At 42.5% G+C, this 24922-nt stretch overlaps 1 pseudogene; it reads left to right on the top strand.

Moving 5' to 3' along the window:
* Window positions 1-1209: 1209 nt before the first annotated feature.
* LOC139412380 (cytoskeleton-associated protein 2-like) lies at window positions 1210-23548 on the top strand (annotated as a pseudogene).
* Window positions 23549-24922: the final 1374 nt, after the last annotated feature.

Genomic DNA, 24922 nt, shown 5'->3' with positions numbered 1-24922 from the left:
ACAAATTCTAATTTACAATGACGCCCTACCGGGGAACAGTCGGTCAACTGCCTTGTTCAGGGGCAGAACGGCAGATTTTTATCTTGTCAGCTCTGGGATTCGATCCAGCAACCACTGTTGATTCAAAGCAGAAAAGTTGCTAAGCTAGCTAGCTATATTAACTAATAATTTTGCACGCCCAATTTTTCAGTTTTTGATTTGTTAAAAAAGTTTGAAATATCCAATAAATGTCGTTCCACTTCATGATTTTGTCCCACTTGTTGTTGATTCTTCACAAAAAAAATACAGTTTTATATCTTTATGTTTGAAGCCTGAAATGTGGCAAAAGGTCGCAAAGTTCAAGGAGCCGAATACAAGGCACTGTACAAGGCACTGTAAGCTCCCAGTAATTTATTGGGTAAACCACCAATGTTTCGGCATCACTGTGCCACCTTCAAGGTAATATCATGAATGCATGAGCCAGGTTATGTAGACAATTAGTGCAACCAATGACAATAGTGAGGGATCTGTCATAGTAACCTGGTTCAAGCATTCATGATATTACGCTGAAGAAGGCACAGTAAATCCAAAACTTTGGTGGTTTACCCAATAAATTACTGTCAGATTACACACTGAGTGTACAAAACTTTCCTAATATTGAGTTGCACCCCCTTTTGCCCTCAGAACAGCCTCAGTTTGTTGGGTCATGGACTCTACAAGGTGTTGAAAGCGTTCCACAGGGATGCTGGCCCATGTTGACGACAATGCTTCCCACAGTTGTGTCAAGTTGGCTGGATGTCCTTTGGGTGGTGGACCATTCTTGATACACATGGGAAACTGTTAATTGTGTTAAACCCAGCAGTGTTGCAGATCTTGACACTCAAACCGGTGCGACTGGCACCTACTACCATAAGGCATTTCAATATTTTGTCTTTCCCATTCACCCTCTGAATGGCACGAATGCAAAATGTCTCAAGGCTTAAAAATCCTTCTTTAACCTGTCTTCTCCCCTTCATCTACAATGATTGAAGTGGATTTAACAGGTTTCATCAATAAGGGATCATATCTTTCATCTGGATGCACCTAGTCAGTCTATGTTATGGAAAGAACAGGCGTTCCTAATGTTTTGTACACTCAGTGTGCAACTCTTTATTTGTATAGTCTACAGTTTACTCGCCGTCATTCAGCACCTCTACCAACTTTTTTTGTGTATGCCCCAGCTCTGCCCATATGAAAATAGTGCCAGCCAGACCACACTCCACTCTCCCTACAAAAACATGCCCAGGCACCACCAACCACCCCAGAACTGAGCCCAACCCAGCTGTTAAAGCTAGCAATACATGCCCTAACTTTGCCAAACTTCTGGCCAACACTGTTAGGACATATTCTGCCAACACAACCAGACGACTGCCAAACACTACTGGGAAACACACCAACACATGCCCCAATACAGCGAGCACACACTCCAATACAGCCAGCACCCGCCCCAGCACATCTAGCAGTGACAATGAGTCTTAGTACAGCGGCTAAAACCAAGACAGGCCTCATGTCTGCTCAGGTGCAGCCTAGAAATACACACCCCATAGCCACCATCCCTGCACCTGATGCAACCCCCACCACCACCTTTGTCTTAAACAGAGTATGCTCAAGCACAATCCCAGTGGCTCAGAGGCCAGTTACTACTCAGAGGAGAACGAATCGAGTCACTACCGTGAGTAAAACATAACCAGAGGACAGGTGCCTCGGCTGTGGACAATGGGCAAAGGAGGAGCCAAGCTCTCAGCAGAATTGACTCTAAACCACTTACAGGGAGAACCAGTAAACCAGCAGGGCTGAGGCAACCTGTCACTGGGCCTAAACCGACCATCCAAAGCCCTACTGGTCTACCTGGATCCAAGACTGCAGCTATGAAGCCAGGGGAGAAGGAGAAAAACGCAGCCAGATATTCGATGCAAGTGGTTGAGCCTGTGAAGAGGGCTCCACCAAAGCACAGGTTAGGGAACACTAAAATAACACATCCTAGATCTGAATGAATGAAATATTATTATTAAATACTTTTTTCTTTACATAGTTGAATGTGCTGACAACAAAATCACACAAAAATTATCAATGGAAATCAAATGTATCAACCCATGGAGGTCTGGATTTGGAGTCACACTCAAAATTAAAGTGGAAAACCACACTACAGGCTCATCCAACTTTGATGTAATGTCCTTAAAACAAGTCAAAATTAGGCTCAATAGTGTGTGTGGCCTCCACGTGACTGTATGACCTCGCTACAATGCCTGGGCATGCTCCTGATGAGGTGGCGGATGGTCTCCTGAGTGATCTCCTCCCAGACCTGGACTAAAGCATCCGCCAACCCCTGGACAGTCTATGTGCAACGTGGCATTGGTGGATGGAGCGAGACATGATGTCCCAGATGTGCTCAATTGGATTCAGGTCTGGGGAACGGGCGGGCCAGTCCATAGCATCAATGCCTTCCTCTTGCAGGAACTGCTGACACACTCCAGCCACGTGAGGTCTAGCATTGTCTTGCATTAGGAGGAACCCAGGGCCAACCGCACCAGCTTATGGTCTCACAAGGGGTCTGAGGATCTCATCTCGGTACCTAATGGCAGTCAGGCTACCTCTGGCGAGCACATGGAGGGCTGTGCGGCCCCCGAAAGAAATGCCACCCCACACCATGACTGACCCACCGCCAAACCGGTCATGCTGGAGGATGTTGCAGGCAGCAGAACGTTCTCCACGGCGTCTCCAGACTGTCACATGTGCTCAGTGTGAACCTGCTTTTATCTGTGAAGAGCACAGGGCGCCAGTGGCGAATTTGCCAATTTTGGTGTTCTCTGGCAAATGCCAAACGTCCTACACGGTGTTGGGCTGTAAGCACAACCCCCACCTGTGGACGTCGGGCCCTCATACCACCCTCATGGAGTCTGTTTCTGACCGTTTGAGCAGACACATGCACATTTGTGGCCTGCTGGAGGTAATTTTGCAGGGCTCTGGCAGTGCTCCTCCTTGCACAAAGGCGGAGGTAGCGGTCCTGCTGCTGGGTTGTTGCCCTCCTATGGCCTCCTCCACGTCTCCTGATGTACTGGCCTGTCTCCTGGTAGCGCCTCCATGCTCTGGACACTACGCTGACAGACACAGCAAACCTTCTTGCCACAGCTCGCATTGATGTACCATCCTGGATGAGCAGCACAACCTGAGCCACTTGTGTGGGTTGTAGACTCCGTCTCATGCTACCACTAGAGTGAAAGCACCGCCAGCATTCAAAAGTGACCAAAACATCAGCCAGGAAGCATAGGAACTGAGAAGTGGTCTGTGGTCACCACCTGCAGAACCACTCCTTTATTGGGGGCGTCTTGCTAATTGCCTATAATTTCCACCTGTTTTCTATTCCATTTGCACAACAGCATGTGAAATGTATTGTCAATCAGTGTTGCTTTTTAAGTGGGCAGTTTGATTTCACAGAAGTGTGATTGACTTGGAGTTATATTGTGTTGTATAAGTGTTCCCTTTATTTTTTTGAGCAGTGTGTATAGGTATACACATATCACACACACACACACACACACACACACACACACACACACACACACACACACACACACACACACACACACACACACACACACACTACTGTTCAAAAGTTTGGGGTCACTCCTCGTTTTTCAAAGAAAATCACGTTTTTTTGTCCATATAAAATTGATCAGAAATACAGTGAGACATTGTTAATGTTGTAAATGACTTTATTTTTTATGGAAATCTACATAGGAATACAGAGGCCCATACATTTAAACTCAGTTTTTCACAATTCCTGACGTTTAATCCTAGTAAAAATTCCCTGTCTTAGGTCAGTTAGGATCACCACTTTATTTTATTTTAAGAATGTGAAATGTCAGAATAACAGTAGAGAGAATGATTTATTTCAGCTTTTATTTCTTTCATCAAATTCCCAGTGGGTCAGAAGTTTACATACACTCAATTAGTATTTGGTAGCATTAACTTTTAAATTGTTTAACTTGGGTCAAACGTTTCGGGTATCCTTCCACAAGCTTCCCACAATAAATTGGGTGAATTTTGGCCCATTCCTCCTGACAGAGCTGGTGTAACTGAGTCAGGTTTGTAAGGCCTCCTTGCTCGCACACACTTTTTCAGTTCTGCCTGCAAATGTTCTATAGGATTGAGGTCAGGGCTTTGTGATGGCCACTCCAATACCTTGACTTGGTTGTCCTTAAGCCATTTTGCCACAACTTTGGAGGTATGCTTGGGGTCATTGTCCATTTGGAAGACCCATTTGCGATCAAACTTTAACTTCTTGACTGATGTCTTGAGATGTTGATTCAATATATCCACAATTTTTCTTATCTCATGGTGCCATCTATTTTGTGAAGTGCACTAGTCCCTTCTGCATCAAAGCACCCCCACAACGTGATGCTGCCACCCCCGATCATCACGGTTGGGATGGTTGGGATGGTGCTCTTCGGCTTCCTCCAAACATAACGATGGTCATTATGGCCAAACAGTTCTATTTTTTTCATCAGACTAGAGGACATTTCTCTAAAAAGTGCGGTCTTTCTCCCCATGTTCAGTTGCAAACCGTAGTCTGGCTTTTTTATGGTGGTTTTGGAGCAGTGGCTTCTTCCTTGCTGAGCGGCCTTTCAGGTTATGTCGATATAGGACTCGTTTTACTGTGGATATAGATACTTTTGCACCTGTTTCCTCCAACATTTTCACAAGGTCCTTTGCTGTTGTTCTGGGATTGATTTGCACTTTTTGCACCAAAGTACATTCATCTCTAGTAGACAGAACATGTATCCTTCCTGAGCGGTATGACGGCTGCGTGGTCCCATGGTGTTTATACTTACGTACTATTGTTTGTACAGATGAACGTTGTACTTTCAGGCGTTTGGAAATTGTTCCCAAGGATGAAACAGACTTGTGGAGGTCTACAAGTCTTGGCTGATTTCTTTTGATTTTCCCATGATGTCAGGCAAAAAGGCACTGAGTTTGAAGGTAGGCCTTGAAATACATCCACAGACATCCAATTGACTCAAATTATGCCAATTTATTCAAATTATGTCAATTAGCCTATCAGAAGCTTCTAAAGCCATGACATAATTTTCTGGAATTTTCCAAGCAGTTTAAAGGCACAGTCAACTTAGTGTATGTAAACATCTGACCCACTGGAATTATGATGCAGTGAAATAATCCATCTGTAAACAATTGTTGGAATAATTACTTGTGTCATGCACAAAGTAAATGTCCTAACCAACTTGCCAAAACTATAGTTTGTTAACAAAAAATGTGTAGAGTAAATCGAGTTTTAATGACTCCAACCTAAGTGTATGTAAACTTCCGACTTCAACTCTATGTTAGCACAGCTGAAAACTATTGTTCTGATTTAAAGAAGCAATAAAACTAGCCTTCTTTAGACTAGTTGAGCATCTGGAGCATCAGCATTTGTGGGTTCAAGTACAGGCTCAAAATGTCCAGAAACATGTCCAGAAACAAATAACTTTTAAAGTTCTTCTGAAACTTTCTTCCGAAACTCGTCAGTCTATTCTTGGAGGTTCCGGACTGTGGCCCGTCATTGGAGGTTCTGGACTGTGGCCCGTCGCCGGAAGCTCTGGACTGGGAACTGTCGCCGTAAGCTCTGGACTGGGAACTTTCGCCAGAAGCTCTGGACTGGGAACTGTCGCCAGAAGCTCTGGACTGGGAACTGTCGCCAGAAGCTCTGGACTGGGAACTGTCGCCAGAAGCTCTGGACTGGAAACGGTCGCCAGAAGCTCTGGACTGTGGAGGCGCACTGGAGGCCTGATGCGTGGTGCTGGCACTGGTGTTACCGGGCTGATGACACGCACCTCAGGGCGAGTGCGGAGAGGAGGCACAGGGCGTACTGGACTGTGGAGGTGCACTGGAGGCCTGATGCGTGGGACTAGTACAGGTGGCCCCGGGCTGATGACACGCACCTCAGGGCGAGTATAGGGAGAAGGCACAGGACATACTGGACTGTGGAGGCACACTGGAGGTCTAGAGTGCAGAGCTGGCACAACCCTTCCTGACTGGATGCTCACTCCAGCCCGGAGTGAAGGCGCACTGGGGATACCGTGCTTAGAGCTGGCGCAGGATATCCTGGGCTGAAGAGAGGAGCGCTGAGCCGGCACAATCAGTCCTGGCTGAATGCCCAATCTAGCACGGCAACTGCGGGGAGCTGGAACAGAGCGCACTGGGCTATTTTATTTTATTTATTTATTTTATTTCACCTTTATTTAACCAGGTAGGCTAGTTGAGAACAAGTTCTCATTTGCAACTGCGACCTGGCCAAGATAAAGCATAGCAGTGTGAACAGACAACACAGAGTTATACATGGAGTAAACAATTAACAAGTCAGTAACACAGTAGAAAAAAAAGGGGAGTCTATATACATTGTGTGCAAAAGGCATGAGGAGGTAGGTGAATAATTACAATTTTGCAGATTAACAACACTGGAGTGATAAATGATCAGATGGTCATGTACAGGTAGAGATATTGGTGTGCAAAAGAGCAGAAAAGTAAATAAATAAAAACAGTATGGGGATGAGGTAGGTAAAAATGGGTGGGCTGTTTACCGATAGACTATGTACAGCTGCAGCGTCCAACTTCAGCGATTTTTGCAATTGATAAACAGCTGCCTCTGATTGGGAACCATGTCAGGCCACCATAGAAATACAAAAACACCTAGATGACCCACCCAAGTCACTATCACGCCACAACCAACACAGAGAAAAAACAGCTTACTATGGTCAGGGCGTGACAGAGGAACTATGGTCATTCTCAACAGATATAAAAACAGACTTCATTTTTTCTAGTTAGTAAATACATAATTAAAACAATTTGTGTAGTACTGCCTTATAAGGCTGGGGATTTTGCAGAAGCAGGAGGTTACGACTGTTCAGAATGAAGATATGATAAGAGGTTATTAATACGTTGACTGTTTTATGGATGAGATAGGTAAAGACCTTTTGGAGTTTAATTCGGGAGATTGTAACTCTTTAAAGGACCACTCTTGTGGTGCCCCAAATTCCTAATGAGTTAATGGTTACATTATTAATTTAATCAGGTAACAATTAAACATAGTTCATTCGATAAATAACAGTCATCAGATTAACGAAAGTAAAGTCATAAAACATACTTGTGGAATTATGCTGAAACGGTCAGGGCTTTGGTTAAAAGTAGTGCACTGTGTAGGGCAATGGTTCTCCAACCACTCCTCAGGGACACCCAGCTGTTTCACAATTTTGTTGTAGTCCTGAAATAGCTCATTGTCTACTCTGTTAAAAATGAAAACTGCAGTAGGCCTACTTACAGTGGTAGCTATCACACTTAAGTGCAAAAAAACCAAAACTTTCTGTTCACCTGTTAAATTCGACTGTATGTTATAAACCACACTCTTTCAGATGCATAGTGCAAAAACTTGAAATTATAATAGGCCCACTTAATTGAGATGCTTATGGTAATTTGTTGGATGGCTACTTCAGGAATATGAACTCACTCATCACTCATCACAGAACAGGTGAGGAACTTATTCTGCAATGGTTAAATTAAGTATTGTCTACTTGAGAAATTTGACCCGTCTGTTCTACAATTAAACTGCGCTTCAGGTCGCATAGAGCAAAATTCTGGAAATAGCTCATCTATTTACTACTGTGAAAAGGTCCAAATAAACTGGTTGGCGATTTCGCTAGTATGAAACCATCACAGTCAGAAACGATGAGGAAATTATTCTGCAATGATCATGGAAATAAATAAATAATAGGAAATAAATGCCTATTTGTAATTATTTTAAAATGCAAATAAAATAAAATAAATGTTCGCTCTTCTTGCTTACAGCAAATGATTGCATCTAGTTATTATATTTAGCTAACTGTTTTTTTGTAATGAATAAGAGTGTAATCATACAGTGCCTTGCAAAAGTATTCACCCCCCTTGGCTTTTTGCTATTTTGTTGCATTAAAATCTGTAATTTTAAATTGAATTTGAATTGTATTTAATGTAATGGACATACACAAAATAGTCCAAATTGGTGAAGTGAATTTTTTATTTATTTTTTTAAACGGAACAGTGGTGCGTGGATATGTATACACCCCCTTTGCTATGAAGCCCCTAAATAAGACCTGGTGCAACCAATTACCTTCAGAAGTTACATAATTAGTTAGATTGCACACAGGTGGACTTTATTTAAGTGTCACATGATCGCAGTATATATACATCTGTTCTGAAAGGCCCCAGAGTCTGTAACAACACTCAGCAAGGGGAACAACCAAGCAAGTGGCACCATGAAGACTAAGGAGGTCTCCAAACAGGTCAGGGACAAAGTTGTGGAGAAGTACAGATCAGGGAGGGATATTAAAAAAATATCAGAAACTTTGAACATCCCACGGAGCACCATTAAATCCATTATTACAAAATGGAAAGAATATGGCATCACAACAAACCTGCCAAGAAAGGGACACCCACCAAACCTCATGGACCAGGCAAGGAGGGCTGTCACTGGCGTCTGAAGAAGAGGACCAAGGTGCAGAGTGGTGAGCGTACATTTCTTTTTATTTAAGATAAAAGTCGCCAACAAAACAAGAAAACGACCGTGAAGCTCAACAGGGCTAAGTGCCACAAACAAAGTTAACTACCCACAATCACAGGTGGGAAAAAGGGCTGCCTAAGTATGGTTCCCAATCAGAGACAACGATAGACAGCTGTCCCTGATTGAGAACCATACCCGGCCAAAACAAAGAAACACAAAACAGAAAATAGAACATAGAATGCCCACCCCACATCACACACTGACCTAACCAAATAGAGAAATAAAACGGCTCTCCAAGGTCAGGGCGTGACAAGGGCATTAATCAGAGAGGCAACAAAGGTAACCCTGGGCTTTACGGAAGAGTGGCCAGAAAAAAGCCATTGTTTTAAAAAGAAATATGCGAACATGTTTGGTGTTCGCCAAAAGCTATGTGGGAGACTCCCCAAACATGGAAGATGGTACTCCGGTCAGATGAGACTAAAATGTCGCTTTTTGGCCATCAAGGAAAACGCTATGTCTGGCACAAACCCAACACCTCTCATCACCCCTAGAACACCATCCCCACAGTGAAGCATGGTGGTGGCAGCATCATGCATTGGTGATGTTTTTCATCAGCGGGGACTGGGAAACTGGTCAGAATTGAAGGAATGGTAGATTGCGCTAAATACAGGAAAATTCTTGAGGGAAACCTGTTTTAATCTTCTAGAGATGTGAGACTGGGATGGAGGTTCACCTTCCAGCAGGACAATGACCCTAATGATGCTGCTAAAGCAACACTTGAGTGGGTTAAGGGGAAACATTTAAATGTCTTGGAATGGCCTAGTCAAAGCTCAGACCTCAATCCAATTGAGAATCTGTGGTATGACTTAAATATTGCTGTACACCAGCAGGAACCCATCCAACTTGAAGGAGCTGGAGCAGTTTTGCCTTGAAGAATGGGCAGAAATCCCAGTGGCTAGATGTGCCAAGCTTATACCAAGAGACTTACAGCTGTAATTGTTTTTTTTGTCTTATTTCTTGTTTGTTTAACAAGAAAAAATACTTTGCATCTTCAAAGTGGTAGGCATGTTGTATAAATCAAATGATACAACCCCCTCCCAAATCTATTTTAATTCCAGGTTATAAGGCAACAAAACAAAATAGGAAAAATACTTTCGCAAGGCACTGACTGTATATTCCTGCACAAGGCTACTACTAGGCTACTTTTTTTGCCTGTGTGTACACATGGCCTAAAGTTTGTGGGAGTATAAGCACATCAAGTAAACATTTTATAAATGCTAATTTTAGCATTTAAACTGACACTCATGTGTTTTGGGGCATATTTGTGCATACACAACGTTTATAAATGAGAACCTGGCACGGGCCATTATTTTGGAGCTGCCCCACACATTAATTCCAAGCCCCACCCAATACCTGACATCAGGACAGCTTTTTCACCGCAACCAACCCACCCGCATAGAATTGTTCATAGTAACTATAATGAAATCTGTTTTTTTGATGAGAAAAGTAGTTTTAGACTTGGTGATAGTGAAATACTTTTATAATCTGGGTCTTCATTTTGACAGTTTGTTGCAAAAGTGATATATTTAGGTATTTTTAGTAGTAAATCTAGCTCTTTTGGCCCTAGCGGTTCAACTCTACCCTTGAAATGGTGATGTTGAGGCACCTTGAGAAAGGGAGGGGTTCGGTATGAAATGCACCCTTTATAGATGTGCTGGATGATACCACCTCAAGGCTTATTATAAAAACAGCTGACAGTGCGCCTTATTTGGTTAGTTGAGTGTGGCAATATTTTGCATGATGCTACTTTGACTAGACTACTGGCTTTACACAAAATTTTAAAAGGCAGTAAGGCGCATATGAACAAGGTCAACATTTTTGCTTTCTGTTTCATACACATCTGTATTTTTACGAAGGAAAAAAAAACATGTGATGTTTGATATGATATGATGATAAAAAATGAAATCAAATCAAATTTTATTGGTCATAGACATGGTTAGCAGATGTTACTGCGAAATGCTTCTAGTCTAGTTCTGACAGTGCAGCAATATCTAACATGTAATCTAACAATTCCATAACAACTACCTAATACACACATCTAAGTAAATGAATGGAATAAGAATATATACATATAAATAAATATATGGATGAACAATGACAGAGTGGCATAGGCAAGACGCAATAGATGGTATAAAATACAGTATACATTATAAACATTATTAAAGTGACTAGTGATCCATTTATTAAAGTGGCCAATGATTTCAAGTCTGTATGTAGGCAGCAGCCTCTCTGTGTTAGTGATGGCTGATTAACAGTCTGATGGCCTTGAGATAGAAGCTGTTTTTCAGTCTCTCGGTCCCAGCTTTGATGCACCTGTACTGACCTTGCCTTCTGGATTGTAGCAGGGTGAACAGGCAGTGGCTTGGGTGGTTGTTGTCCTTGATGATCTATTTGACCTTCCCGTGACAGCGGGTGCTGTAGGTGTCCTGGAGGGCAGGTAGTTTGGCCCCAGTGATGCGTTGTGCAGACTGCACAACCCTCTGGTGAGCCTTGCGGTTGTGGTCGGTGCAGTTGCCGTACCAGGCGGTGACAGCCCGACAGGATGCTCTCTATTGTGCATCTGTAAAAGTTTGAGGGTTTTAGGTGACAAGCCAAATTTCTTTAGCCTCCTGAGGTTGAAGAGGCTCTATTGCACCTTCTTCACCACACTCTGTGTGTGTGTGTGTGTGTGTGTGTGTGTGTGTGTGTGTGTGTGTGTGTGTGTGTGTGTGTGTGTGTGTGTGTGTGTGTGTGTGTGTGTGTGTGTGTGTGTGTGTGTGTGTGGACCATTTTAGTTTGTCCATCACGGACATGTGCACGCCGAGGAACATAACTTTCCACCTTCTCCACTGCTGTCCTGTCTATGTGGATAGGTTGGGTGCTCCCTCTGCTGTTTCCTGAAATCCACAATCATCGTTTATATTTGTAGCTATATTCATCCTAACAAGAAATAGATGACACTGGTGTCAACACATTGTATTTTTTCCTAACTGTAATGACTGATCGGTGGTGTCTGTTAAGACAGTTGGCTCATAGTTATTTTAAATATTAATCCCGTGCCCACACAGTTGTAATTCTGAAAAGTGAAAGCATATCTATGAGGGTGTCGACCTAGTTATAGTTTTTATCTTGTTATGGCTGGGGGCAGTATTGAGTAGCTTGAATGAATAAGGTGCCTAGAGTAAACTGTCTGCTGCTCAGGCCCAGTTGCTAATATAGTGGGGAGAACAAGTATTTGATACACTGCCGATTTTGCAGGTTTTCCTACTTACAAAGCATGTAGAGGTCTGTAATTTCTATCATAGGTACACTTCAACTGTGAGAGACGGAATCTAAAACAAAACTCCAGAAAATCTCATTGTATGATTTTAAAGTAATTAATTATTGCATTTTATTGCATGACATAAGTATTTAATCACCTACCAACCAGTAAGAATTCCGGCTCTCACAGACCTGTTTGTTTTTCTTTAAGAAGCCCTCCTGTTCTCCACTCATTACCTGTATTAACTGCACCTGTTTGAACTCGTTACCTGTATAAAAGACACCTGTCCACACACTCAATCAAACAGACTCCAACCTCTCCACAATGGCCAAGACCAGAGAGCTGTGTAAGGACATCAGGGCTAAATTGTAGACCTGCACAAGGCTGGAATGGGCTACAGGACAATAGGCAAGCAGCTTGGTGAGAAGGCAACAACTGTTGGCGCAATTATTAGAAAATGGAAGAAGTTCAAGATGACGGTCAATCATCCTCGGTCTGGGGCTCCATGCAAGATCTCACCTCATGGGGCATCAATGATCATGAGGAAGGTGAGGGATCAGCCCAGAACTACACAGCAGGACCTGGTCAATGACCTGAAGAGAGCTGGGACCACAGTCTCAAAGAAAACCATTAATAACACACTACGCCCTCATGGATTAAAATCCTGCAGCGCACGCAAGATCCCCCTGCTCAAGCCAGCGCATGTCAAGGCCCGTCTGAAGTTTGCCAATGACCATTTGGATGATCCAGAGGAGGAATGGGAGAAGGTCATGTGGTCTGATAAGACAAAAATAGAGCTTCTTGGTCTAAACTCCACTCGCCGTGTTTGGAGGAAGAAGAAGGACGAGTACAACCCCAAGAACACCATCCCAACCGTGAAGCACGGAGGTGGAAACATCATTCTTTGGGGATGCTTTTCTGCAAAGGGGACGTATGATCTCTGTAATTGTAAAGGTTTCTGTACCAAATATTAAGTTCTGCTTTTCGGATGTATCAAATACTTATGTCATGCAATAAAATGCAAATTAATTACTTAAAAATCATACAATGTGATTTTCTGGATTTTTGTTTTAGATTCCGTCTCTCACAGTTGAAGTGTGCCTATGAAGTGTGCCCATGCTTTGTAAGTAGGAAAACCTGCAAAATCGGCAGTGTATCAAATACTTGTTCTCCCCACTGTATATGCATATTATTAGTAGATTTGGATAGAAAACACTCTGAAGTTTCTAAAACTGTTTGAATGATGTCTGTGAGTATAACAGAACTCATATGGCAGGCGAAAACCTGAAAGAAAATCCAACCAGGAAGTGGGAAATCTCAGGTTGGTTGTTTTTCAACTCATTCCCTATTGAAGATACAGTAGGATATTGGTCATGTTGCACTTCCTAAGGCTTTAGAACCTTGTTTGATGCTTCTACTGTAAAGGAGGGGGAATGAGAGGAGAATGAGTCAGAGGTCTGCCAGAGAGCCACGAGCTGGTCACGCGCGTTCATGTGAGAGTTAGCTTGAGTTCCATTGCATTTCTGAAGACAAAGGAATTCTCCGGTTGGAACATTATTGAAGATTTGTGTTAAAAACATCCTAAAGATTGATTCTATACATCGTTTGACATGTTTCTACGGACTGTAACAGAATGTTTAGACTTTTCGTCTGCTCCTTGTGATCGCGTGTCATGAATTTGGATTACTGGGCTAAACGCGCAAACAAAAAGGAGGTATTTGGACATAAATGATGGACATTATCGAACAAAAAAAAAACATTTATTGTGGAACTGGGATTCCTGGGAGTGATTCTGATGATCATCATCAAAGGTAAGTGAATATTTCTAATGCTATTTCTGACTTTTGTTGACTACACAACATGGCGGATATCTGTTTTGGTTGTTTTGGTCTCTGAGCGCTGTACTCAGATTATAGCATGGTGTGCTTTTTCGGGTAAAGCTTTTTTGAAATCTGACACAGCGGTTGCATTAAGGAGAAGTGTATCTATAATTCGGTGCATAATAGTTGTATCTTTTATCAATGTTTATTATGAGTATTTCTGTAAATTGATGTGGCTCTCTGCAAAATCACCAGATGTTTTGGAACTACAGCGCCAATGTATACTTAGATTTTTTAATTGAAATATGAACTTTATTGAACAAAACATACATATATTGTGTAACTTGAAGTCATATGAGTGTCATCTGATGAAGATCATCAAAGGTTAGGGATTCATTTATCTCTTTCTGCTTTTTGTGACTTGGCTCTGACCTAACATAATCGTTTGGTTTGCTTTCGTCGTAAAGCCTTTTTGAAATCGGACACTGTGGTGGGATTAACAAGAAGGGTATCTTTAAAAATGGTGTAAAATACTTGTATGCTTGGAATTTGAATTATGGGATTTGTTTTGTTTTGAATTTGGCGCCCTGCACTTTCACTGGCTGTTGTCATATCGATCCCGTTAGCGGGATCTCAGCCCAAAGAGGATTTATACAGTAACCAATCTATGAGACCATTCTAAAAAGAGCTACTGTGTAAATACTGCAATGCGATTTGGATTCAATTGAGCCCCGCATCTTAATTTTAAAAGGTGTCAATTGCACTTATCTTCCCAAACAATACTGTAATAAATGTGAGTCCACATTACAAAGATTTTTTTTGGCATCCCATTGGGGGATTTGAAGTTACACCGCAAGTGGCAATAGAAGTCAGGAACTCTGCACCTTAACTACTGTGAGCTAACTATCCAATTTGCTCGTGATGCACATAATGTTATTATCAGAGCATGCCTGTGGACTTCTGGTAAGTATGCTTTAGTGAGAAACTGTTGGGATCAGGTACAACTATGTTTACCCACCACCAAAATGAATATTTATGATCAATTCCCCCACCTACAACTTCTCACCAGAATGCTTTTTTTTTAAGGGGTTGGGCTGAAATTGGGATTTAATTATTTGTATGCCTCCATAGTAGGTAGGCTTTATTATAACAATAATTACTATTATTGTTATTCCCCTTCCCTGCCTGAATGAATTTGTCTGCATTTCTATTCAATATTTGAATATGCCTCACATTGACAACTCAAATCGCTTTGCAAAAAAGCCTTTTAATTATCCTTCCACCTAATGAAAGCCTATAGCCTACATATCAAAACAATACCCTTTCCATTCGATATTGTTTCAATAATCAAATGGTTTAGACCTAATAAAACATAAATAAACATTTGCCAGAATTGAATATAGGCTGCAAAAATAGGCTACATTTATTTAGTAGGGGTAGTCAAACTGTACTGGTTTACACTTTATATGGCCTGCATAGCCTATGGTCTAATGAACGAAAGCCTGAATTAATGTTATAATTGACTGAATTATCGAAATAAAACAATATTTCAACCTGTGGGTCTGTGCAGGCTGTGTAAATCCATTTGTCATTTCAAACGGGGGATTTCACTCTCGCAGCACCTGCTACTATAATGTTTTCCCAAGCCTACGTTAGCCAATTTCGTGTGAGCTGGGCTAGCCAGGGTAAGTAAACTTGGCAACGTGTCGTATTCTCACGTGGGGAGAGGGAACATAAAGCTTTGCAAGTGGACAAATTAGAATGTTTCAGTGCCACACAAATACTGGACAGTTCCCTGCTCCACACACACTCAATGCATGCGTGGCTGGTAGCCTTATGGCTGCCTCGCCGCTCACAATGCAACACATCAAGCTCCTGGGTTTGTAAAAAGTGTGATCTTCATTTAAAACGTTTCCAACCCACAACATAATTATTCTGAACCCTGAGACGACCCACAGGTTGAAATAATGTTTTAATTCCACTAGAACAGTAATATTATTCATGGTGCAACTCTTCCAGGCTCTGTAAGGCGCACATACGTGCATAACCTGTGGCTATTAACTTCACTTGATGATGAACTGTTAGTAACATTTTGTTCCCCTTGATGTAGCAAGAATTTAACTTCCCGAAGTTCACGTGGTCACAACAGTAATGATAATTTCCTGTAGCAATGTTATAACGAAGAGATTGTTGTTTATTGTTCCCAAACCTCTTATGACCTGTGGTGGGGAAAGAAGGGGTGCGTCCCACACTACTTCCCAAAAAATCCATTGGATTTGTGGAGGCATAGGAGAGTGAAGTGAAGTGAACAATGGCAGACTTTGAGAGGATAGAGAGATAATTGGAAAATAGTCGAGATGTTCAACATCACTTCTTTTGGGGTCTGATCAGTTCTTACACACATCATAAATGAGAAAAACAAGCAAGTTCGTTGAACCTTCATATCTTTCCAGCGTGGCCTGGCAGACCCCTTTACTGAATAGCACATCTGGTAATTTGTTGTAGGAAAATACAACACGGTTGATTAACATATTTGTGTAATTTGTAATAGCCTCATAAAGATTTGGTAAAGAGTGTTTGTGTGTACGTGTCTCTGACTGTGTGTCAACATCTACCCCCTACAGGGCTGCCCGTCCACACAGGTGCAGGAGATGTTGTCCAGGTTGCCCATGGAGGGAAGTTCTCTAAGTACTGGATCTGACAGGTTCGCCTGATGGAGCTGCAGGGCAATCTGGAGGTGCTGACCCTGTTTGAGGGGGAACTACGCGTGATGCTAGAGGTATAACATACTCTCATCCCTACCTATGACTCTCTCCCTCCCTCCCGCTCTCTCTTTCTACCTCCTTCTATACCACTTTTTTTATTTTATTTTTTACTTCTGGAGGTCCTGTTTGAAGAGGCAGTACGGGTTGGGTGCTGTCAGAGGTATAGCATACACCCTTTACCTAATCCCTATCTCCTCCCTTACTATGTAAAGCACTTTCGGTGACTAGTGATGAATGTATATATCATACAGAAGAGCCCAAACTCTGAATGTTTCAAATGCTTACTCAGCAAAGATGTATCAGCTGAATACATTTTTCTTTTTTCTTTATTTAACTAGGCAAGTCAGTTAAGAACAAATTCTTATTTTCAATGGCCTAGGTTAACTGCCTTGTTCAGGGGCAGAATGACCGATTTTTACCTTGTCAGCTCAGGGATTCGATCTAGCAACCTTTCGGTTACAAGTCCAACGCTCTAACCTCTAGGCTACCTGCCGCTGTGTCCACTTATACCTTCAGCTCTCGCCACCTCCCTTCCACAAATATATACTTCAGTACCCTGCGTACTCCTCCGTGCATATCACAGGACTTTTTATCAGAGGCCTTGAGTTATTGAAAGTATAGATTCCTACAGTCCACTGCAATCCACTAAATAAGTACACTTCCCATACACAAAGAACTTGAACCTAAACAATACTTTCAATCTCTCAGGATATAATAAAAATTATCTATTCATACTAAGAGGATATAAAACCGTAATTTAAAATCTATCACTAGAAAAGCGCTATATACAGTGAATTCGGAGAGTATTCAGACCCCTTCCCTTTTTCCACATTTTGTTAGGTTACAGCCTTATTCTTAAATGTATTAAATCGGTTTTTTTCCCCCTCATCAATCTACACATAATACCCCATAATGACAAAGCAAAAACACGTTTTTAGATACGTTAGCAAATTGATTACAAATTTTAAAAATAGATACCTTATTTACATAAGTATTCAGACCCTTTGCTATGAGACTCGAAATTGAGCTCAGGTGCATCCTGTTTCCATTGATCATCCTTGATGTTTCTACAGCTTGATTTGGAGTCCATCTGTGGTATATTCAATTTATTGGACATGATTTGGAAAGGCACACCCGTCTATATAACGTCCCACAGTCTATATAAAGTCCCACAAAAACCAAGCCATGAGGTTGAAGGAATTGTCCTTGAGCTCCGAGACGGGATTGTTTCGAGGCACAGATCTGGGGAAGGGTACCAAAAAATGTCTGCAACATTGAAGGTCCCTAGGAACACAGTGGCCTCCATATTTTTAAATGGAAGAAGTTTGGAACCCCCAAGACCTTTCCTAGAGCTGGCCGGCTGGCCAAACTGAGCAATCGGGGGAGAAGGGCCTTGGTCAGGGAGGTGACCAAGTACACAATGGTCACTCTGACAGTGCTCCAGAGTTCCTCTGTGGAGATAGGAGAACCTTCCAGAAGGACACCCATCTCTGCAGCACTCCAGCACGCCTTTATGGTAGAGTGGCCAGTCGGAAGCCACTCCTCAGTAAAAGGCACATGACAGTCCGCTTGGAGTTTGCCAAAAGGCACCTAAAGGACTCTCAGACCATGAGAAACAAGATTCTCTGGTCTGATGAAACCAAGATTGAACTCTTTGACCTGAATGCGTCACATCTGGAGGAAACCTGGCACCATCCCTACGGTGAAGCATGGTGGTGGCAGCATCATGCTGTGGAGATGTTTTTCATGGGCAGGTACTAGGAGACTAGTCACGATCGAAGGAAAGATGAATGGAGCAAAGCACAGAAAGATCCCTGATGAAAACCTTTTCCAGAGCGCACAGGACCTCCGACTGAGGTGAAGGTTCACCTTCCATCAGGACAACAACTCTAAGCACACAGCCAAGACAATGCAGGAGTGGTTTCGGGACAAATCTCTGAATGTCCCTACCAGAGCCCGGACATCTCTGGAGAAACCTGAAAATAGCTGTGCAGCAATGCTCCCAAATCCAACCTGACATAGCTTGAGAGGATCTGCAGAGAAGAATGGCAGAAACTCCACAAATACAGGTGTGCCAAGCTTGTAGCCCAAGAAGACTCAAGGCTGTAATCGCTGCCAAAGGTGCTTCAACAAAGTACTGCGTAAAGGGTCTTAATACTTGTTTAAATGTGATATTTCAGTATGTAATATAATTTGCAAACATTTTCAAAAACCTTTTTGCTTTGTCATTATGGGGTATAGTGTGTAGATTGATGAGGGGGAAAAAACTATTCAATCCATTTTAGAATAACGCTGTAACACAATAAAATGTGGAAAAAGTCAAGGTGCCTGAATACTTTCCGAATGCACTGTAAATTCAATCAAATATTTGAATTAATTAATTATTACCTCTCCCTCCTTACGACTCTCCCCCCTCTCTGGCTTTCTCTCTGCCTTTCTCTCCTGTTTGACGAAGCAGTACGAGTGGTCCCAGAGTTGAAACATTCTATCCTTTGTCTCCCTCGCACACTCCCCACTCCCCACTCCCTCTCTTCTGTATCACTATTAAACCACCTGGCTGGGACTCTAGTTATGTCAATCATCAATCTCTTTCTGAGATTCGTCTGTTTCTGAAGATTTCCTTAAACATAATGTAATCAAAAGAAAAATGATTGCCTCCCTTGGTATCTATTTCTTATCTGTTTCCTCTCCCCATTCTCTCCAGCCAGTTGATGAGCTGCGGACTGATGTGTTTGAGATGCTAAAAAAGGAAGAGACACAAGGTAATGAGGCAGCAACATCCCTATTAAACAATGACTATCTCAATCTTTCCTCGCATCCTCTCTCCTCGCCTCAGTCTCAAAACGTGTTGGAGAAGAAGGTCTGAAGGCAGGGACAGTGGATCTTCTCCTCCAATACGTTTGAGAAGGATGCAAGGAATTATTATTTGAGATAGAAGTTTGAACGAGTGTCTGAGCTCTGAGGTTGATTCACCATCTTAACTGGATGCCCCTAAAAGGTTCAGCTCACTGGTGTGGCATTTTACACTTGTTTTTAGATACATTCAGCATCAATTCGTCAAGGGAAATATAGTATTCTTTCTAACAAAGTTCTCTTCATAATATTTCTGGATTCTGTGTATCCTTGGAAATAATCAGAATTCATGTAAACATAGCAGTTTTGAAAACATAGCTTGTTCCAAAAAAGTGGTCTCTTGGCACAACTTACCCTGTTTTTATGGGGTAAATTGAGCATAGGGACAAGGTAAGGATATGGACACATTTCTAACACTTTTTACTTTTTAAAAACACTTTTAACATAGGCTCAGGCCCTGGTGGAACCTCATATCCCAGTGATAATGCCTAGCATTGAGTCTGGGAAGAAAACACTGCAATTGTGACCTAAAGGGGGCGGCAGGTAGCCTAGAGGTTAGAGCGTTGGGTCAGTAACCGAAAGGTTGCGAGATCTAATCACCGAGCTGACCAAGTAGAAATCTGTTGTTCTGCACGTGAACAAGGCAGTTAACCCACTGTTCCTAGGCTGTCATTGTAAATAAGAATTTGTTCTTAACTGACTTGCCAAGTTAAATAAAGGATAAAATAAAATAAAAATTAAGAAAGGGGGCAAACCCAACTGAGGAAGGCATTTTTCCTCATTTGAACTTCACGAATGTGAGGTGTCTTGAAAATACTATGCATACTATGCATAAAACTGAACATATGTAATGATAATTTGTATGGGGTATATTAGCTTAACTTGCCCCTGGCCAATTGGCATAATTTACCCCAAAGCAACCATTTTTATTATATTAGCCCACACAGCTAAAGGAAGCACTTTCATGCTCTGTTCATGCTCGGCCCACATTGTTTTATACATCTGTTGGAGTCTCTATAAGCAACAATCTTAAAATTATCTACTTTGGTTTAGAAACCACTTTTTCCAATTGGTTTCTTCAGAGTGGAAGCGAGAAGGATAACTGTAGGTCAATGAGTGTGATGAATTTGGTTCACAAAAATGTAGTCTTTTTTGCTACATGTGGCTTATTTAATCGACTAGAAGTGTTGTAATGCTTAGGTTTTTACGAGTGTACAAAACATTAAGGATACCTTCTTAATATTGAGTTGAACCCCCCCAAACACACTTTTTGCCCTCGGAACAGCCTCAATTTGTTGGGGCATGGACTCTACAAGGTGTTGAAAGCATTCCACAGGGATATGCTGGCCCATGTTGACTACAGTTGTCAAGTTGGCTGGATGCCCTTTGTGTGGTGGACCATTCTTGATACGCACGGAAAACTGTTGAGCGTGAAAAACCAAGCGGCGTTGCAGTTCTGTTATCACACTCAGGCGGCAGGTAGCCTAGCGGTTAATAGCGTTGGGCCAATAACTTCAAGGTCGCTGGTTCGAAGGTGGAAAAGGTGGTAAAATCTGCAATTCTGCCCATGAGCAAGGCCGTTAACCCCTAACAACTGCTCCCAGGCATGGATGATGTCGATTTAAGGCAGCTCCCCGCATTTCAGGGGGGTTGGGTTAAATGCGAAAGACACTTTTTGGTTGAATGCCTTCTGTTGTGCAACTGACTAGGTATCCCCATTCCCGGTGCGCCTGGCATCTACTACCATACCCTGTTCAAAGACACTTAAATATTTTGTCTTGTCCATTCACCCTCTGAATGGCACACATACACAATCCAAGGCTTAAAAATCCTTCTTTAACCTGTCTCCTCCCCTTCATCATTAAAGTGGATTTAACAAGTGAGGGATCATAGCTTTCACCTGCTTAGTCTGTCATGGAAAGAGCAGGTGTCCTTAATGTTTTACATACTCAATGTCAGTAGGACATGTGAGAAAAAACACTTTATTGGAGTTGTACCTGTTATCACACTCGTATCTGCCCTCTCATTGGCTAGAATGTTCCCACCTGACCTTGCCTCCTCCTGACTGCCTTCCATTTTTGAAGACATTTATTTTCATTGTTAGAGCGGCCAATGGAGTATCTGGTCAGCATAACGGATAATCTGGGGTTTCTTCCTTCAGGCTCCATTAAATGATACCTCTTCCTAAATATTAGGTCACATAAGGTTTCCTAGAAAAGACTGTCACAACTCCCCTACAGCAGGCAAAGTGACTTTTATAGGCATTTTCCCCTACGTTTGCATAAAATCACATTGGTGGTAGTAAATGCTGTTCAAACCAGCTCAAGCATAAATTACCTAGTGTGTTGAGCTATAATGCGCCTTGAATTGAATCCTGGCCATAGTTGTTCCTGCCAAAACCAGCACCTGGATCTGGATGCACTGCTGTGCACAGGGTTTCTCTTTCTGTTTTGACCCTACCAGGGCTGAGCTGCTTTAACATTTAAAAAGTTCAGATAATTTTGCTTCTGAAAAAGAGCATGCCTTAACTAAGTTGTTTCATCATGGCATTTAAAACAGTCAGACTCCAAGAGCAAGGGGCATTTTTTTAAGCAGAGGCCAGCGGAACACAGGTGCTTGTGTATTGCGTAAGAGACAGCAGCTATAAGTTAGAAGCTTATTATGCATAAACCATCACTAATTAGCTAAATATAAGGTTAATACTGCCTTGAATTTATTACCTGAAAGTGGTAGGCTAGGACATGCATACTGTATATCAATCTAGAACAGGATTCTCTATTTTGGATGCAATTTGAATGGAGTTGATGGAGAGAGAGACAGCGAGAGAGTACACTGAATTAAAGCAACGATATTTGAGTGATAGGCTGTTTTCAAACTCTGCAGCTGCAATGAAAAAAAAAATCTCTACAGTTAAAAAACAAGGTGAGCCCAGATAGCCAGAGGGAGCTGGTTAAATTAGACTCTTAATATTACTGTAGCATAGGCTATGCTGCAGAAAATGTAGGCCTACCTGTCACAAAAAAATTAAGTCACCATGATGCGATAATAGGTCTACATGCATTGTGAACTCCCTCCATTCAACCCTATTATAGTGGCGATACATGTGATTTCACAACAGAACAGTTTTCCGTTTTCTGACTCATATTACCAGTAAGGTAATTGGGACTAGTAAATTCTAGAAATGCCTTTGAACAGTGAACGGAGCACTTTTTTAAAATGCCATTCAGCATAGACTTTTATCCAAAGAGACTTACAGTAGTGCATGCATACTTCTCAGTAGTTGACTAACTTTATTATTGTTATTATTATCCCTATTACTTCCAGGTAAGTCTTCTGTAGCGTCAGATGGGGCTGAGGGACAGGAGGAGAAGGATGAAGAGAACAGTGTGGAGCCTGGCTCTGGCCACACCCACAACTGTCAAAGCCCTGATCCGTGGTGACAGAGGAGGATCGTCTGTGGTCAAGTACAAGATCACAGCCACTCCAGGGTACGTTTGACCTCTCACTGTGTGACTTCTGGCCTCACTGCCTCGTTTGACCTTGTCCTGATTGACCTCTCTATGATCCAGTCAGCCATTTTAAAGGTGCAACCTGGGATTCAAAAAAACAATAAAACGGCAGCCCGCCACTTGTTTTGATGTACAGCCAATTTAACCTAAGCAGAGACTTTGTATCTGTATCTCTGGCTGGTCTGGGCCCTGCCTGGAGTTTACATACACCGACTAGGGCTTCATTTTATGCCACATATTTGTGCCCAGCCACTACATGCATTACATACACCAACCTGACTACTTGTTGTATGTCACATATTCAAATCCATCACCATGTCTTTGTCTGAATTGGCACCCTATTCCCTTCACTACTTTTGACTGGAGCTGCTATTTCAAATCATCACCATCTGTATGTACTGTAACCTGTTCTCTCTGATTTTTCCCACCCGCAGTGGCTTCGCAGAGGGAGTTGGCGGTGGCCCGCGTGGGTGGATGGACAGGAGCTGAGGTTTTTCACCCACGCCAGGCGCTCTGTGAGGATCAATAGGTCTTCACTCCACTACCCCGCCTCCCTCCAGGAGCACGACCTCTGTGTTGCCTCCTTCAATGACCTGATGGTCCAGGAGGAGGATAGAGATGTGGCAAGGGAGGGAGACGGAGAGGATGAAGGCAGCTCCGGGCTCATCCCGAATGGCCATCTGTACGTGTACAGAGATAACGAGGCACTGAGAGACCAGGTCAATATCCAGCTGGTCTACGCTGAAGAAGACTAAGGGCTACATCCTAATACTTAAGTGGCGCTTCCTCTCCTGGTTTATTGCTAGCCTATCAATCCTGATCTAATAGTACAGGAATAGGTGCAAGGGTGGTGGTGGATGATGCCCATTCACCCTCTAGAAATGTAGCTTTCAACTGTCTAGTTGTTTGTCTTCAGTGCAGCGTCACAGTGTTGTTTTCGAGGCCACCTAAAGTGAGACTGATTCAAGACCGAGACCAGAACAGTGTGAGTCTAACTCAAGACCAGGATTGTAATTGTGTCAAATCGCCACCATAATAACAGTTCAAAATGTTCAATATTTCAGAAGACCAGGGGGAAGATACAGTGGCAGAATAAATTCAACCACACCTTTGTTTTATCACGTTTTTTTTGGTACGCCAGGACCATTCATAGTTGAGCTCGCTCAGTTTAGCTCAACGCTGATTGCTAAATTTGTTATACTTTTTTTAATCAAGGGAGGCCTCTGTCTGGCTTCCCTTGCATTCCATTCAATGCTATGGGCGGCAACAATTCCATACTCGTTTTGACTAGACAGCATCAGATAGATGGCCTACACGTAGCAAGACAGAAGGGTGCTGTTTTGCTTGCTCGGATGCTTTCTCCGGTGAGGTACATTCAGCAGCTTGCGAATTGAAGGAAAATTATGAAACACAGAGAGACAAAAGATAAACAATTGTTTGTTTTTTAAATATTTTTTCTTGGTCAATATTTTTATGAAGCCTGGCTTCCTTTGGCATCCATGAATACACACCACTGGTATTCATTAGTACACACCGTAGCAAAATGAAAACAGGTGTTTTTCTGTCAGTTCCCAGCTTCCCTGTTTCAGACTGTTTCCTTATGCTTGTTGATGAAAGCGAGGATGCGAGGAGATGAAGCCACTTGAAATGTCCTGAAATCCTAGGGGGATGGGGTTATTGTTATGCACGTGAGTGAGGACCCAAAAGCGGTTTAACAAAAACAGAGTCCTTTAATGTCAAAACACAGGGAAGACATAGATCCTCTTCAGATGTATATAATGGCAAAATAGACAACCCGCAGAGAGGGCGACAAATGAATCATAAAGTCCTTCTGATATTTACAGAAGAGTCCCCCTTCTTAGCAGCAGAGGAGAATAGCTGGGTTAGAGTCCCCTTCTTAGCAGCAGAGGAGAATAGCTGGGTTAGCGGCGACAGACTGCTGGTCTCTCTGGGTAGGCGCGGGTCGTAGAGGACAGAGGTACCTGATCACACGCAGCATCAGATGAACAGGCAGATTCCGACAGGACGGGACAAGGGTGAAGCAAACGAGACGATAGTTTGGTTCTGGCATGAGAAACTCAAACGAGAATCTGACAAAGACAGAAGCAGGAACAGAGAGAGAAATAGAG

Source organism: Oncorhynchus clarkii, chromosome 6 (genome assembly GCF_045791955.1).
Source record: "Oncorhynchus clarkii lewisi isolate Uvic-CL-2024 chromosome 6, UVic_Ocla_1.0, whole genome shotgun sequence".
NCBI classification, from domain to species: domain Eukaryota; kingdom Metazoa; phylum Chordata; class Actinopteri; order Salmoniformes; family Salmonidae; genus Oncorhynchus; species Oncorhynchus clarkii.
Note: the sequence above shows the minus strand (reverse complement) of the source record. Positions and strands in the feature narration are given on the sequence as shown.